The following is a 19,056-nucleotide window of genomic DNA, read 5'->3' on the forward strand; positions in this document are numbered from 1 at the left end:
AGAGAACTGTTTGTTTGATAGCTTTAGCTAACAGATGAGCATGATCATCCAGAGAAGTAGCGTTTTTCCTTGTAAATTTTTAGCACTTTGTAATTGTACTAGAAGTCCTTGTTGCATGGCCGTGTGCAAATCAAGTTAGAAATCATGTTAACAATCATAATTGCACAAATCGGGTTTAAGTTATATTATAATACTGCTTAGCTTTCACATCCTCTCTTGTGCGGTCCTCCCGGGTAACGTTAGGTCCTCTGCTTCTCCTCGCCCTGCCTGCATCTCCAACACCCCTATCTCTCCAATCTCTCCCTCTTACTACCCGTGATAAGTCCTCTGATTGACTTTGTGAAGACTTTCGCGGTTAGATTACATGCCTTTAGCATTAGCAAGCGGTTTCAATAGGCTGTAAGTTACCAACCAAGTTACCGTGCCAAAAAATGCTTTGTATAATAAGCGAAAAAAATCACTGACACAATGTTAAACAGTAAATGATGAATTAAGTAACATTTATTTATTTATTTTTCTTTGAAAATAAGCCTCGTCACTTGAGTTGCAAAGATTACTCTCTGCTGTCTCAGACAACTATATCTCTGTCCTGTGTCCGTAACTTCAGTCTGTTGTTCGCCTGTGAGACTTAGATGGCAATTATCAACACCCCTATCATTTACGGAACCCTTTTGTCCTTTGACGGCAACCGTAGCTTCTCTAATGGGAGGGAGAGGGGGGTGGCGGAGCTTTAGGTTGCAATTTCCAACTTCGCCAATAGTGGCTTCTGAAGCTTACACACAGAACCTTTAATGACTACAATGTAAAAAAAGGGTTAGTTATTAGTGTCAAATACATAGAAACTGTTGGTCCCAATTGACTTGCATTGGTTTTGTGTTCATAAAATAGAATTCAATTGGGATCAATGGTTCCCTTTGTCGGTCTCTTGACGTTGTGTCGAACCAACAGATGGGGTTCTCAAGAGCGAGTCCCATCTGTCGGTTCGACACAACGTCTCGTTCCCTGCATCAGGGAACTGAGGTTACATCGGAAACCAAGACGTTTTTGAGTACACTTTTCAAGATATCTTCTTTTGCAGAAGAAAGATAATCACACGACCGACAGGACAAAATGATAAAATAATATTCATTTTAGGCAAACTATACCTTTAAGATGAAAGTGGGCAAATCTTAAACAGAAAAAGCTATAAAGTGAACCAGGCCTCAAATTTCTGGCTGTACGACACTAAGCCACGTAAAAAGAGCAACAGATGGATTTGATTCAAGCCACATCAAAGTCAATTCTGAGAGAAATTCCGGAAAGAAAGATCTAAAATACAGCATTTAGACACTATTAGATTTAGATACTATGATTTCTGTCCTTTTTCTTAAGTTTATTTCCCAAACTAATGCACTATTCACAGGTTCTTTACTCAAATACTCTAGTACTGCTAAATTGATTTAGATAATAAGCATTTAATAAGCTTTACAATTCTACAGAAATCCAATCAGAAAAAAACTGGTGCTGCTAAAAAGAAGGGAAGTGAACTCCAATCACAAATCCATCAGTCCACCTGCGCCAGAGACCCGTAATTACCTTCATCCCGATAATGTGCTTAATTCATATCCTGCTTTTGTTATGATTTTGGTTTTCGCTTGCTTATGGATTTCACAACCGTATCTTAACCATAAGAGCGAAAAAAAATCAAATTGTTCTATAAATTACAGCTATGATGTCAGACATCAAAAGACCATCCCAGCACCACCGTAAACTGTTTGGGGAAAATAATATCTGGATCTAAATAAGACTCAACTGTATAATAGAAGTGCCTTTCTCATCATAAAAAATAAGAAATAAAATAAAACATGCAAAGGTGCTTCCCTGCAATTATGGCAGACATGTGACCCAAAGCTCAAACCCTATTGGCTACCATGGTTTTACAGTATAGCTCAATGAGCAACAACTTTTTCCTTTCCTTTACATTAACGTTTCTTTGGCAAACTGATTCCAAAGTGGACCAAGAGTGTAAAACAAGAACTTATCCTGAACAACACGATAAGTGGTTATTTGAAAGTCTGTTTTATTGAGTATTTTACTTTCTCTGGCGTTCCGTTTGTATTTGTGAGTACACCTGCGTGCGGTCACACTAATGGGCTTTTTAACGCTCGACTCAAACCCATTTAAGCGTCAGAGCTTTCACCACTTCCTTCATTTCTGATGTAATTTCCTCTCTATAATTACTCTTTTCGTTCTGCTGTTTATCAGACAATGTACCTCCAATGGAAATATAAGACACTGACTCGCCTTTCACTGGACAAAAACAATATTTAATTTGATGTGTTTGGCTGTCCGACATCATTGTCGAAGGCATGCAATTAAGACAATATTATCTGTTTTTATTTTAGTCTTGGAACCTGGACATGTGGAAGCTTTATGATAAGCGGTGAAATAAAACTAGCCGCTATCTGTAACGCCGACTTCTGTGGCTTCCAGAGCAATTAATGGTGCATTTGCGGCATGCAGATTGCCGGACTGCCCCATTAACACGGGATGCAGATGTGATCGCTGACCAGCCAGGTAAAGAAACATCCGTTTCCTGAATGATGCGGTCCCGACGCGGTCCCAGACCCTGGGGGTATTAGATATTATGCTTGTATGTCTCTCTGTGTCGACTGCTTGTCCAGTACAGGCGGTCAGAAGCATCAGGCTCATTTTTGGTGTTGGCTGTCAAGCAAAGATGCAATACTGCTTGTTTGATAAAAAAGTGCGTTTTTCTTAGGACACCGAATGGGCCAAAACTGCTTCGTAGAAAAAAAAAACACTGCATGTCACTGTCCAAAGAAATTATATTCACGGTACAATTTCTGTTTCGTCAAAAGGATAATTTAGCCGGAAATAAATATTCTGCCATCATTTAAATCACCTTAAAGGGATAGTTCAGCCACAAACTCCAATTTGCTGTTTATTTGTTCACCCTCAGGCTGTACATTATGGCTAATATTATTAAAAATCACTTAAGGTCAACATGTCACCAGGTCTGGCTTTGGAATTATGTGCTTTAGGAACTTAGACAGGTGGACCCCATATACTCCCATTATATGAAGCAGAGAGGGCTGTGGATTTACCAAACAATCTTCTAAATAAACGGCAAATTGGAGTTTTTGGCTGAACTATCCCTTTAATGTAATCTGTATATGACTCTTTATTCTGTGAAAAAAGTGGTTTTATGTCCATACAATGGAAATCCATGGGGGTTTGGTAATCAAGATTTAAAACAATATAAAGAATACTATTTGTGTTCTGCAGAAGAAAGAAAGTCATACAGGTTAGGAATAACATGAGTAGAGGTTAAAATAATTTTCAATTTTGGGTGAACTATCCCTTTAAATGTATCTATAGTTTTTACCATATATACAGGTTTTGTCCCTGAAGAAAAACTATGGACTTCAAAATAAATTTATGAAATGTTTACATGATGATAAAAAAAATGATACCGTGACTTTTTTGTCCAACTTCATAGATTATTCCATAACTAATTTAATATTGATTCATCATTAAATCGGTTGTCTTTGCTATCGCAAATTTCCCCACAGCTGCTGCAGTTACACATTAATAACATCCCTGACACCAGCATCGAATGTAAGAATGTCACATAAACGCTGTCAGATCTGGTTATAAAATCAGCTGATAGCTGCAGAAGAGGAACATTTCAATGACAAGTGCAAAAATACCCTGTGAAAAACATGTTTGTCAGATCTGCATCCTAACAACTGAATGCATTCTCATTAGAACGATTCGGGCAGCTTCCGCAAATCCCAGACGGCCTCTTTTATTTGTCAGACTCCTGTGCAGTTACGATATTGAGATGCAGATTTGTCTCCCATTAAAATCTGTATTCATGAGTAGAGGAGGTCTCCTGCAAACTTCTAAGCTCACTGTTAACAGGGCTGCGTGATTCTGCTCAAGTATCTTTACTGGAAGGAGAAAGTGATTGTGACACACAAATTGCCTGTAAAGACAGCAGCATTGCAGTAAGTTTTAGAGCGATGAAACTGTCTGTATATCACAGTATCACTGTCAGGATAAACTCTCAATTAACCCTTAAAGAAACAATTGAGTTAAAATTAAGTTGGCAATAGTCATGGGCCGGTATGAGATTTTGATGGTATGATAACCTTTAGCAAACGTGACACGGTTTCACAGTATTTCGATTACAACAATTAATGTGTTATTTTCAAATATCTGCGTATACAAATTTTTTAAAACGTTTCAACTGGACACAAATACATTTTTGTTTTAACCAACATTCATTGAACATTCTGGACACCAAAACCAGTCTTATGGGTACATTTTTTCAAAATTGAGATTTTTACATACTCTGAAAGCTGAATAAATAAGATGTACGAGTTGTTAGAATAGGACAATGTCTGGCTGAGATGAAACTGTTTAAAACTCAGGAATCTGAGAGTGCAAAAATATAAAAATATTGACAAAATTGCCTGTGAAGTTGATAATCAGGGGCACTGTAGCATGCTCAAAAAAGTGTTTACATACTTAAGGTAGGAAATTTACAAAATATCTTAATGAACATACTTAATATCCTATTGAAAAATCTATAATTTTGACCCATTCAATGTATTTTTGTCTTTTACTAAAAATCTCCCCTTGCTACTTGTTGACTGGTTTTGTGATCCAAGGTAAAAATGAAGCTTTAAAATAATAAAAGCCTATATGTTAGGCCTAAACATCAGACATTGCATAACATGACATGACAGCTCATACCTTAGAAAAGTTATCACAGAAAAGTAGTAGTTTTGAACGCTTGACTCGTTCAAACCTCAGTATACCTTGAAACCAAGTCAAGTCAGCAAAAGGGACTCACTCCCTTGTCATTTTGAACATGTGTCTTTCTTCTGTGGAACAGAACACAAAGATGAAGTTTTAAACAATACCTAGAGAAATCTAATACAATAAAAAAAAACGAACAGGTGCCAAACTTGTTAATCTCCAAAATGACAAAAATGCATCAAGAAAATCATAATATCGCGCCAGACAATTCACGTCAAGTATTTTGTTATGGAAGAGAATGTGATTTATATTATTATTCATTTATATATTTATTATATTGTTATGTCATTTTTACAATTAGATAATAGGAATAAATGCATTTTCAGAAGTATATTTATATTTTGATCTAGCAAAGATCTGAGGATACACAAGCCCCCAAATCGCACACAAAAAACTTTGACCATTTCGAGCCAGACCAGCTTTTTGCAGACAAGCTGTATGTTACACTGTCAGAGATGTGAATGTCCCGGCAAAGGGAAATTAATGGAGTTCAGGTAGCAGAATTAGTTCTTGTGTTTTGTACGCGTCTGCGGGTGCCAGAATGCAGGTGGACAGCTGTGGGGGACGGCTGGCCAATCCACAGCCGTCTGCCTCTCTCACGCTTCCCTGCACAGGACTCTCTCTCTCTCTTCTGCACAAAGAACACACGCTGTACCTGCTGCAGCTCTTAACATTCATGTGAAGTTCTCTGATTGATTGTGTTGACAGATTCAAGTGTGAATCTGTAACTCCAGATGTTTGAAAACATTGATAATTGCATTTCAATGTAATCCTAAAGAATTATGGAGGGACACTATGACTCAAATCTTACTGTATATCAATATGAGGAGTGTTAATGATAGTGTACATCATGATACCATTATATTAGTGTAGCTGGAAATCTTTAAAACTGTCAACTCACTATCTTCAAATTTATCTTTTATTACAGAAATAAAAAAGGAAGAACTGCGGCAACGTCTCCAAGACACTGGAAGAAACCTTTATGAAAAACTGCAAGGGTACCTACTGTAGGACAAAAGCTGCTTTAAATGCAATTTGGTGGTCACACAAAATATTTATTTACTTTTATTTAATTGAAGTTTATTGATCAGCTTTTTCTTTTGTTACTTTATATGCTGTTTATTGGAAAGCACTTTGGTCAACATGAGATGTTTAAAATGTGCTATATAAATAAATAAATTAAACGAAATAAATGAAATGATAAAATCGATTTATAGATTTATGAATCTTTTTGAAAGCATCCCCATTTTGTAGAATTTTTACACAAACTATTCACAGTATACTATAGCTTTGCAGCGAGTTTTCTTAAAGTGTCTTGAAGACATTGCCACAGGTCTTCTGGATTTAGTTTATAGTTATCTTTTATCAGGACATTTATTTTATATTTTAATATCCATAATATGCAGCCTACGCCTTGTGTTTCAGGCTCAGTGGTTTAAGGGGAATGCCCTATTAATAGAAGTCTGCGAGGAAACAAATAAAATGCTCTCATCAATAACAGAAAACAAAAATACTTACTATGTCATTCATACCAGAACATCTTCTATCTTTAAATAATTTCCCAATTAAAACGTTGTTTGTTACAGAATGTGACCCAGCAAGTCCTTTGACTGTTTTCTAAATAAAATCATCCTACAGAATATTCTGGGAAATATAACTATATCTTCAATATTGACTGAATAATACCAAAATCTTAGTAAAACGAATGCTTGAAATTAATCTTTGATGCGTGTCATCTAATAATCAGTTAGATTATGAGACTTCAGCCTGAGTTTTCACAGGGTCACAAATGTTTACATGATGATCAAAACTGTAAATGCTAAATTTAGATAAAAACGTTATGGTTAATAAAATATCTCATATTGGGTTGAAAGGTTGGAGACATTAAGCAAACAGTAAACAGACTGACGGATACAAATGCTATAATATTGCTGCATTTTGTTTACTGTTGTGTGTCCATTTACCTGCTTTGCATTTCTGCACTAGTGTTGTTCAAATGTTTGCTGCTGTCTTTGGTGGGAGAGAAGCAGCGCGATCGGAGTGGAAAGGGCTAAAACGGGTTTGTCGGTAGATATAGCGGAAAAATATCAATTACATAAATGTTCCAGAAAGCACGTGTGATGTACATGATTCTCCGTTGTGTGGACATGCGGCTCAATTTAAGCAACCAAAATAGTCAAAAGTTTTAAATGGCTTATTAGGCTATGTCTCGCGGTCAATTGAGGATGACTGGTATACAGCATCATAAAGTTCAATTCTAACTTGAATATTACACACAGGGATGAGTCTGGACTCTTTAGCTCTTCTGTGGCAGATGCTTTTATCCAAAGCAACCTACACGCCATTCAGGTCCTACAAGCAAAACTGTCGTCAAAAATGTAATACTGAGCAGAACACAAATGTCAAATTTAGAGAATCTGATAGAAAATTTCATATTGATAGACCAATAATTGAACTATTGCATATTTAGATTTACATTTATGAATTTGGCAGACTCTTTTATACAAAACGACTTACATTGCATTAACCTATACATTTATACTTAGTTAGTGCAATCCCCTGGGATAGAACCCACAACTGCGTTGTAACGCAATGCTCTTACCACTGAGCTACAGGAAAGTGGTTCCAGCCATGCATGGACACCTTGCCTTTTTGTATCCATCTAAACAAATTAAAACACTTAAAGTCTATATTGTCTTAGCACATTAAAGTGTGACAATAGAACGTAAGCCAACATAAATAAAATTTAAACCCATTCCCAGTATTATTGTTTATAATTAGTTGTTGCATGTTATTCCAAATAAAAATGATTCCTTGTTAACTGATCCACCACCAAAAACAACTTCAGATGTCATCACTTACTTTTTCAACCCCTCCTCTTCAATCACTTTGTCCCAATTTGGTAGGAAAGCCTGCTAATGACAGTCGAATGCTTAACTCTGAAATACATCAGATTACCAAAGCAGTGTTTCATATTAATTTAACATCCAAAATATGACGCATTATCTTTACAAATCCTTGTACCTGACATCTTTCAAAAGTTTCCTGCTGCTCACTCATGACTGAAGTGAGATGTTGGTACTGTAGATCACAGTGAAGCTACAGGCCTTGTGTCTTCACCAAACCACAATTAACAGGAACAGTCATTATCCCCGTCCTGTGAGTTTCCTGCAATGCAAATCCAGATAGCAAGGATTGGGAAAATTATGCGAAAACTTGGGGAGGAGAAAGTGGCTCACGTCTGTTTGCCGAATTAATCGCTTTCTAAATGGCTCCGGGCCAGGCAAAAGTTAACATTTGCAGTTTCAAAGGTTTTCAGCGCTTCCAATGAGCCATGAAATTACTGCATGCTGGTGAAAATGGCAGCTGATGAAAAGCCCACGGAGCAGGTCCCACAGGCGGACGGGCGGCACGGCGCGGGAGGGGAACGCAATCGCCCTCTTCTGCCCAACAGCCATGCTGAGGAAGAGGAGCCAGTGAAGGTGCTGAATCTCAGAAAGTGCTTTCGACAAATGAAGCTCAGCGGATCTCCTCCGTTTGGAAAGGCAGTTAGGATGTGTTCATATATGCCGTGTTTGGTTCGATAAAAACAAACTCTGGTGGGATTGCTCTATTAGTGCGGTTTATTTGTATAAGTTAGAATGCTGCCAACCAAACCCTGGTGGTCACCAAACAAGCGGACTGAGACCGCTGAAAAGATGAGTCTCGGTCCACTTTCAGACGAACCCTGTCACGGTTCGATTGAAATATGAACGCAACACGGACCAAAGGTATCGAACCTAACCAAGGAATCCTGTTATCAATGAAGTGATAACAATATACGATGCGAAAATCTTATGATTTGGTAACATAAAATGAGTTTTTATTAGATCTGTGCTTGCGCATGTAACGGAGGAATTCCTGGTGCCGTTTTGACTCCTTTAAACATTTGATGAGGTTTTCACAAGTTACCGGCTTGCTAAAAATAACCTCATATGCGCAGGCATACACTAAACATGTATAACCCAGCACACAGCATTGTTTTGGATGTCTGGTTAGTTCCGGTTTAAGATACAAATTATAAAAGCTGTCCAATCACTTTACATGTTAGCTGTTAGTTTCGATATCTTTAGGGACGCTGTTAAAATGCCAGTCTGAATGCTAAGCGAACCAGAACTAAAAATGTTGTTCAATTTTGGTCCGGACCAAAATAATCAGCAGAACCGAACTAGAAATATGAATTACTCTTAGATACGACTGTAAATTCTCATTGAACCATCATTCATAAACAATAAAGGGAATAAACATCTTCCCTTGCTGAAAAATTGAGAGTTAAATGTGCAATAGATATTTAATATTTTCATATAAAATTGAAACTAAATTTTTTTTTTTACAACTGTAGATCTATGTTCTGTTTCCACACACTTTTCTTTTTCTTTTATTGGAAATTTTCCTCTACATGTAATGACCCGCCCATGACCAATTGCTCTGATGTAAACAACCTGAGTTTCTCTTCAGCGCCTGCTCAACACACGGACCGAGAAGCCTGCAGGGGTCTCGAAGAAGGAGGTGCAACCCCATGAAATTCTACTCTGACACACCATGCCAGAAGTGAAGTTCCTCTCCAGTGCGGCGCGAGACAGATTGCTGGCCTACACGGGCATTAATATTCAAATTCTGAAATGTGAAGTTTGTGAGACATCTGTCGTCAAACACAGCGATATTCTGTGCTACATGTGTTTTTATCCTTATGGTTTGGTATAAGATATGCACGTACTTGCAAGTGACTTTGAGATAAATATGTATAAAATAATGACACAGTCCACGCATGGACATGCATGAAGTGGTTATTTGGAATTTAACTCACAGAAATATTTCCTAAAAGATTAAATGATCATACATGATGCACCCAAAGTCTCCATCATGTTATCCTGCTCATAAAACTTGTTGCATTGGGCTAAAACCGGAATGGAATCAAACTGACTTTTTGCTTATCTCAATTTTACGAGGATGTTTTGGTAAATAGTTTCCCCCTCACAACCACAGAATATTTTATGTGAGCTTCATTTGATATCTCTCTTTCCTCTGTACTTTGCCAACGCACCTCAGAGATTAAGACGCTTCTCAAAGCTCTGTGACACTAGCTATGTGTGAGAGTACGAGTTGAGGTTTTTATGCCCACTGTCCCCTTGTTTTTGTACATGCACGTTTCCTCAGATTTGAGGCTTTTAAAATTTAAACTTATCATCTCATAATTTAGTTAACAATGTGCCTGAGGCTCAATTGGTAGAGCATTGCGTCATGGGTTTGGAGTTTGAATCCCAGTGAACACACATTGTGATAACAAGAATGCACTGTAAGTTGCTTTGAATAAAAGTTGCCAAATGCAAAAATATAACAATTCTGTTTAGTCTACAGTGCTGTGAAAATAAGCAATTAGATCAGGATTTAAACATTGTACTATTGTAATCCATCGCTTATTTTTGTACTTTTAAAATATATATGTATAAACATGTGTGTGTATTTTATATGCCCTTTATACAATACACATCCTTTTCTATTCTGTTCGGTTTGATTCATCAAAAACAATGTGTTTGACACATACAACTCTTAAAAATAAAGGTGCTAAAAAGGTTCTTCACAGCAATGCAATATTGGAACCATTTAGTCAAAGGTTCCTAAAAGAACAATTTCTTTCCAATCTTTGTTGAAACCTTAAATCTCAAAGGTGTTTCATGGTCTTAAGTCAAAATGAAAATTCTGTTATCATTTACTCACCCTCTTATCATTTCAAACCTGTATGACTTTCTTTCGTCTGCAGAACACAAAAGAAGATATTTTGAAGAATGTTTCTAACACTTATTCACTTTTTGTGGCCATACAATATTAGTGAATGACTGTCGGCGCTGTTCAGTTCTTAACTTTCTTCAAAATATTTCTTTTTTTTAAATGCTTTTATTTATTTCATCATATCTTACCTCGCCTAGGGAACAATGAGCCAGAAACTTGTAAGAAGTAATTAGTAATAATTATACAACATTTGATTTTGCACACACTTAAAGCATTATCCAGGTCTAAGAACCTGCTATTAAACTGTCTAACAACCACCCAAAGATTACACCAAAACTGTGCCGTTTTTACTTTGAACTTTTGTATTTTAAATCAACTAATTAACAAAATTTCACCCCGGCTGTTCACGAACGAAAATGTGAAATTAATCTGTAATTATGACTGAATCCAGACGTCACCTAATGCCGCTAATAGAGTTTCCAAGAGTGTTTATCAGACTGTTTGAGTATCAGTGACATTTAAATATGTTATGCCTGGAACATGAATTGTTAATGTTATTGTGAAGTCAGATTGAACGCGCGCAGGATGTGTTGGATATTTAGAAATGAGCACCTAATTAATTAAAGAATGCATTAGTGCTTAATGTGAGTTGTTAACTTTCCCGCACCCTCATTAATAAGAGCCCTATGGGAATAACAGAGCTACATTTCAGCAACCTCAAAGCCTTCCTCTCACTCTTCCCTTGATATTCCTGCCTTTTCTTCATCTTTCCTGTCAGGAGTGATTTTCAGAGAATGTTCGACTGATGGATGACAAAGAGATAAACCATCTTTAGTAATATGCTGCTCAGTTGGACAACGAAAGAGTTCAAGCAAGTGGTTTGTAAAAATGAAGGCCGTCAAACGATTAATCTCATTTGTGGTTTACATAATACAGTACATGTCTATGTTCGGTGCATATTAACACGTACTACATGTTTACATATTTAGGAAATATTTACATTTACCAAACGTTTGATTTACAGTATGAATATTTGTATTTTTTTAAATATGTATTTTAAAATACATTCATGTATGTGTTACATACATATATGCACAGTACACAGACATATGCAGTATTAAGTAGCTATAACACAAACTTTCTGGATTCTGGACATTGCGGATGCGATTAATCGTTTATAGTAACAGGTATAGTAAAAATATGTTATCAATGAAAACCATAACAGAAGTTTGTTGCAGTCCTGTTATAAATATCTCAATAAAAGCCCCAACTTAAAAATCTCAGTGAAATACGAAATTACAATTTTTTCATGAAATATTGCAGCGATGTTGTGAATAGTGTATCAATAGAAGTCATTCTCTATTTAAAAACCGAGTGCCCTCATAATCTTCAGTTAAAATCTGAAAATGCACTTCCGTCCTGTACTGACAATCCATTTAGTCAACGGATGCGGAGCTCCTCTTCAACTGTCAGTCTGCAGCCAGTTCCATTTAAACAGGCAACAGCTGTTTTTAACCATCCGATCAATTTTCGGTGAAAGTCATAAGCCACGCCCACTATTTTTCTCATTCAAAATGCGTCAAAATACAGAAGTAAAAACGATCGCAACTTCCACTTCACGGGGACCTTAAATTTAGATGGTTTTATCAAAGCAAATACATTACAAAGTATACATAGTGTCATCTTTGGGATCGAACCCAGGACCTTTGCATTGCAATCAAAGTGCTGTACCAATTGACCTACAGGAACAGGAACTTTAATTATCAATTAGAATATTGATAAGCAGATCACAATGACGTATCAAGAAGACCAAGAAATGTGCAGCAAGTCCTGTCTCAACACAAGCTCACCGTGCAGAACAACCGCATGCTGAGCGGCCAAAGGGCAAACACCCCCCGCATGCCACTCAAATGCCACCAGCTCTGCTACTGGCTGCTAATTACCATCGGCTCTCCAGAACACTGCACGGTCACTCCATCTGTCGGCTCAGCGACGGGCGGAGATCTCCAGTCGCCTCATGTAGCGTTACAAGAACGGGAGGCTGCCACCCGATGCTGAGACTTGGTTGGGGGCAAGGAGGCAACAAATTTCAACTAATTATTAGAAAACAAACATAAATAAAAAGCTAATTTCATACATTTCATTTAAAGTGAAAAAAATGTTTTCAGGCTTATGTTGTGGCTAATGCTGATTTTTGCATTTATGGAGCATACAGTATAAGCAGATGTTTAGCAAAATGCTTTTCCATACAAAAAATAGCAAACTGTGCCTACGGGCTGTCATCATCCAAATAAAAGTTTGTGCAAAGATACTCCCACCCTCGTTGGGTGTCAATAATGAAATTATGTAGAGATTAAGTTATTGATGAATCAGCTATTTTGTTACGGATACTTTCAGGGACATCGTTTTCAAAAAAAGACCCTGCTTTGGTGAAGGAGCTTAGTGTTCCTCCAAAAAGGTTCTCCAGGACTATAATTCCGTCTGGTTCCTGCGGTGCGAACACAACAAAAAGCAGGTACTTTCGCCAAGTCTTTCCATAACTACAAAATCTTTCCTGCAGTCTGAGAGCCCCTTTACATAAAATGGTTTGAACAATCACGTTGACTCAAAATCTTTCTTTTTGTTCTGTAGATACTATTGATTTACTTCACCCAGCAGGTCAAAGACTGAGTAAACACTGACAGCCTGTTATTTCCCCTCTGGCAAATGCAGAAAGCCTTAGTAAGTTCTGTCAGACCTGTTTTAATGCAGGAAGCAGTTACAGGCCAAAACTGAGGCCTCTGATCTGTGTTCCTCTGACACATAGAGAAAGTGTTTCATATCTGATGGCTGAAAGAGAGAGAGAGAGAGAGAGAGAGAGAGGTAGCAGGAGTTGTCTATGATTAGCCTATGTGTTCATCTCACTGTGATGTAGGCCTGATTCTGGATGTTCTGTGACTGTCTGTCTCTGCCGATCATTAAAGTCGCCTCGCAGGCAATGGAAGAAATGAAGGAAAGAAACTTTCCCACTTTGCAGACTGAGACTTAAATTCTGTCTGACTGCCACAGACACGGTTTACATTCCACTTGGGTTTTGACTAATAATTATAAAAGTGGCCTCTCTTCATCATTAAAGAAAATGAAAACTTAATAAAGGCTCCGAGAACACTTCCTGTAAGCATTTTTACAACACATCTCGCTTGCAAATGATACAAATGCCATTTAGACTGCCCATGTTATTTCTTCAGTGGTAAACTAATTTCAGTTACGTGCACCGCAAACCCCCAAACACGTCACTATCCCAGCTATAAATAATCTACACAGACGTGAAACGATGACAGAGAAATCACAAAGAAGATATGAAATGTTTCCTCGGAAAGGAATCTCACAAGTGCATCCTCGAGTTGCAGAATAAATCGTAATGTCTCAAAGTGTGCTAAACAGGCAAAAATCGACTATTTAATTCAAATATTCTTTTAAATTTTGAGTTCTTCACATTAATATTAATCTGAAATGTATGTTAACCACATCAGACAAAAGTGAACCTTTAAGGGATACTCCATCCAAAAATGAAAATTCATAGCTGTATACATTTCTTTGTTCTTATGAACACAAAGATATTTGGAAGAATGTTAGAAATGTTCAGTCCTGGAACATCATTCACTTCCATAGTAGGAACATTTTATAAAAAAATTGTTCTTCTGTTGAACACAAAATTTTATATTTTGAAGAATTTAGGAAACAAACAGTTCTGGGGATTCGTTGACTACCATTTAATTTTGAATCATGTTCCTGAACTCAAAATACTAACATTATTCAAAATATCTTTCTCTGTGTTTATCAGAACAAAGTAATTTATACAGGTAGGCCTATGACATGAATGAGGGTGCGTTAATGACGACAGAATTGAATTTTTTGGTGAATTATCCCTTTAAAACAAACACATCCGAGGACCAAATATAATTCAACTTTAAATAATCCCTTCATCCTCATAAAAGACAGTCAACTGATTACTTACAATTATTGGTTGTTATTTTCTGTGCATGACAGCTGGTCAATATGAATCGCCATATTGTATGATGACGTCAGCATAATGATGCCTCAGAAACTTTTTTCAAAAGGAAAATGGACACGAAGGTGAATAAATAACGACAATTAAAACTTTTGCGTTAACCCCGTACTGTCTCCTGACTGAGCAACGTGAGATGTACCTCTGGGATTTGAGCGAGCCCTCTAAACTCGACCCGAGACAAACCGGAGAAACGGAGCGGTTCCGCGCACACGGGGCCCGCGGGGAGAAGCCTTCAGCTTGTTAGAGTGGGGGAATGTACACGGCTCCTGACTGGCCCTCCTGACATTTCCAGTGGCTCTGTCTGCGGAGACAAAATCAGATGGGACCCGCGCGAGCCGGAGTCACTTCATCGAGCTCTCGGTGTGAAATGAGCTCCCCGAGGAGACGCGAAGAGAAAACTGTCAGCCATGCGGGAGGTAAGGAGAGACTTTATCTAACTCACTAATGAACGATTGTCTAATTTCCATCAAAAGCAGTCACGAGGCCTTCGCACTATCTCTCACGAAAACCTGTCACGAGGAGAAAAATGGCGGGGTGGGGTAGGCTGAAGGAGTCGGTGGAGAGATGAGAACTGTCAAGAGGTCAAAACGAGACCCAGGAAAAACAGAAAGCGTTAAACTTCTCTTTCTCCTCCTTTATCTGTCGTTTCCCGAGGTCTTCCTGGCAACACGAATGAGTACAGACAATCGCGCGCGCGCGGCAGGTGGAGATAAAGCGCGGATGACAAAATATCAACTTTCTTCTGCGAAATACTCCAAAGCTGTTTGATTAGAATATCAGCACAGACAGTAATTAATTTCAACTTTAATTACTTGCTGTACATGCCGATTAGATCGCAGGTTTTAGATGAGTTATTAAAACAGCAGGGAAATGTGCTTTGTGCACATAGAAGAGAGATTGTGTTAATGTTCTTACCTCTCTTAACCTGATGAAATTACATCATGCGCAGAGACTCAATGACGGACGTTATCAGATGGAAAACGCTCGGCTTTGCTGTGCGAGAGAGAGAGAGAGTTTGATTTACTTCATTTGATTCAGAAATCTTTTGAATCAGTTCACTAGCCTGACTCATTTATTGAATCAGTCTGTAGGTTCTATTTTTTTGCATCCTCTGGAATTTAATACAAATTTCCAAACATACTCGAGTATGAAAAACTATAAACTAGTTTACTAAGAGTATATGTAACGGCGCATGCCAGAAAGTCAAGTCAACTTTATTTATATAGCGCTTTTTACAATTTTCATTGTTACAAAGCAGCTGTACATGAAACATAGTTACAGTTATATACCTGTAAAAACAAGAAAAATGTGAAAACACAGAAGACAGATATACCCACATACAAACGCTCCACAAACACAATATGCACACGTACTAACACACACAGACATAGACACACACACACAGACGGACACACAGAAAAGCACGCACGTGCATATACACAGGTCAAATATTAAACAGACTATAAATTCCTATATGCAATATTAATTATGTAAAACTTAAAAATTTGAATTCTAAAGCAGCCCTCCCCGGCCAGGCAAATAGTGCAAAACAGTATGCAAACGGTGGCGAGGAACCCAAAACCCAACCAGGGGATTCCAGTTCCCCTCTGGCAAAAGCTGCTGCCTCTGCACAAGCTCGACAGTGCTTGCACAACAAGGCTAAATAAAAATAAATAAAATTACTTTTTAGGTAAATTATAGATTTAAGATTATCATTAATAATCTAATAGCATTTGAGATTTTGTAGTGAAGTGGTGTCAAATTGCAGCGTCCTTCTTTTTCCAGCTCTATCATCTCAGCTCTTGTCAGGTCGCCAGTTCCCATTCTCTGCTCTGCCATCAGGTCTGGGCATGAACTGCATCCTGCTCGCTGTGGTAACCTTGGAACAATGAGACAAGACTGGCTGAGAGTAATGTACTGTTCTACACTCTTTGATCCAAAAAGTACATCAGTTGTTGTTGGAAATATTCGTGTTTCTAATGCATCTAGTGCAGCCTAAACCCTTTGAGGATTTAAAATATGGAAGTGTAGTGTTTGCAAGATTAAAAAGATGCGTCTTTAGTCTACATTTAAACTGACAGAGTTTTTCTGCCTACCGGACAGTGCAGGGAAAACTATTCCAAAGTTTAGGCGCTAGATAGGAAAAGGACTAACACCTGCACTTGATTTTGAAATTCTAGGTATTACCAACTGACAGGATGCCTGAGAGCGTAATGCACGTGAAGGACTGTAACTTATATTTTAAGAAGTTCACTCAAATACTGTGGAGCTAAACCATGTAGGGCTTTATAGGTTACAAGCAATGTCTAAAAGTAAATGCAATGCTCTATAGGTAACCAGTGCAAGGTTGACAGAACCGGGCTTATATGCTCATACTTTTACGTTTAAGAACTCGAGCTGCCGCGTTTTGGACCAGTTGGAGTGTTCGTAATAACCCTGAAGGGCAACCACCTAACAGTGCATTAAAGTAATCTAGTCTTGATGTCATGAATCCATGAATTAACTTCTCTGCATCTGACAGTGACACCATATGACGTAGTTTAGATATATTCTTAAAATGGAAAAATGCAATTTTACAGGTGTTGGCGACATGGCTCTCAAATAACAGATTACTATCGAATAGAACTCCAAGATTCTAAGCTGACAACAAGGGTTTTATGGAGCATCCGTCAATAGTTAAGCAGTATTCTTGTTTGTTACTTACGGCGGTTTTCGGTCCAATAAGTAACACTTCTGTTATGTCCGAGTTCAGTTATAAGAAGTTGTTACTCATCCAGTTTTTTATATAGACTATGCATTCCATTATTTGATTGAACTGCTGTGTTTCATGGGGCTTCGAGGAAATATAAAGTTGAATATCATCAGCATAACAGTGAAAGCTAACTCTGTGTCGCTTTATTATTCTCCTAGAGGTAGCATGTATAATGTGAAGAGCAAGAGGCCCTAAGTATCAGCATCCAGCCAGGTTTCTTCTGGTTTTGGCCAATAGAAGCCTCCACTGTGCTTTTGTCTGATCGATTGTTTCCCATGTATTCAGTTATTGATAGCACCTGTGTCTCGTTTCCCTTGAGTTTATTTAATCCCTTAGTTCTTTGCTCTATATCCGTATGTTAGCACCCAGCCTCAGTGAAGCTGTGAACATTTGTTGCTCAGGTTGAATTCTGCGTTTGGTAACTTGTTTATCTTTTGGATGATTTTCCAGGCTTTTTTGCTGGACCTACTTGGCTTGTGGATTTACTTTTTGATTTTGTGGATTACCCTTTTTCTCTTGTATTTACTGTTGACTTTGTGGATTTATATTTTGCCTGGAGAACTTTACTTTCGTTATAATAAAAATTTCATCTCCAGTACTACCGTGTCTGCCTCATCTTCTGGGTTCCACCGGCTCAGTCTGCAAGGTGACTTTGGTCTCCGATATGAGAAACGGTCACCTTGCAAACTGAGCCGGTGGAACCCAGAAGATGAGGCAGACTACGTGGTACTGGAGGTTAATTTTTTACTCCAGGCAAAAATATGAATTCAAAAAGTCAAAAGTAAATCCAAGAGATAAAAGGGTAATCCACAAAATCAAAAAGTAAATCCACAAGGCAAGTAGGTCCAGCAGAAAAAGCCTTGAAAAATCATCCAAAAGTTAACGAGTTACCAAACACAGAATTCAAAAAGCGCACCAAATGTTCACCGCTTCACTGAGGCTGGGTGCTAACATACAAACATAGAACAAATAACTAAGGCAAACTAAGGGTTTAAATACACTCAAGGGATGTGAGGCACAGGTGCAAACAATAACCGAAAACAAAAGATCATACAAAAGCACAGTGGAAGCCTCCAATGGCCGAAACATGAAAAAACCCAGCCGGATGTTGACACTAAGACTGAGCCCTTGTGCTACACCATACCGGACTTCTAAATCCAGACTGGAATTCTTCATTGCTGTCATAACTTTGGAGTAAGGAACATAATTGAGTAGAAACTACTTTTTCCAGAACTTTAGATATGAAAGATAGATTCGACACAGGACTGGAATTCCCTAGTTCTCTAGGGTCAGGTTGGGATTTTTTGACAAGGGGCCTTATAACAGCCACCTTATATGCTGTTTATGCACATGTCCTAATGTCAGAGATGAGTTAATGGAGGCATGAATTAAAATCCCAATTTCAACCGATTAAAGAGGGAATCGTATTCACACAAACAGCGTGTAAGTGTTAGAACTGAAAACTCCCTTGTTACTGAGATTACATCTGTTATTGACACCAGGCCCAGGGAACACCAGGTTCTGGAATGCACCTATCTATTGGTCGAACACCGCCTCCACAGGAAAATATCAACGACTAATTCTTTAGCCCCGCCCACTGGTTTGCGCATGACAATTCTGAAGTAACACAGGTGGCGCGGAACCAGGAAGAACGAGC

At 38.0% G+C, this 19,056-nt stretch overlaps 2 long non-coding RNA genes across 3 annotated transcripts; both read right to left on the reverse strand.

Moving 5' to 3' along the window:
- Window positions 1–5,242: 5,242 nt before the first annotated feature.
- Window positions 5,243–7,309, reverse strand: LOC130433151 (uncharacterized). The gene is made up of 3 exons (XR_008908541.1): window positions 7,105–7,309; window positions 6,792–6,877; window positions 5,243–5,458 (listed from the first exon to the last, which is right to left on the reverse strand). It is a non-coding gene; the product is annotated as an uncharacterized LOC130433151 (long non-coding RNA).
- A 379-nt stretch (window positions 7,310–7,688) lies between these two features.
- On the reverse strand, window positions 7,689–15,665 carry LOC130433150 (uncharacterized). 2 transcript variants are annotated; one of them, XR_008908539.1, is made up of 3 exons: window positions 15,563–15,665; window positions 7,852–7,995; window positions 7,689–7,739 (listed from the first exon to the last, which is right to left on the reverse strand). It is a non-coding gene; the product is annotated as an uncharacterized LOC130433150 (long non-coding RNA). The 2 variants fall into 2 exon arrangements; XR_008908540.1 differs by lacking the exon at window positions 15,563–15,665 and adding an exon at window positions 14,594–14,664.
- Window positions 15,666–19,056: the final 3,391 nt, after the last annotated feature.

This window comes from Triplophysa dalaica, chromosome 12, assembly GCF_015846415.1.
Source record: "Triplophysa dalaica isolate WHDGS20190420 chromosome 12, ASM1584641v1, whole genome shotgun sequence".
Classification (NCBI taxonomy): domain Eukaryota; kingdom Metazoa; phylum Chordata; class Actinopteri; order Cypriniformes; family Nemacheilidae; genus Triplophysa; species Triplophysa dalaica.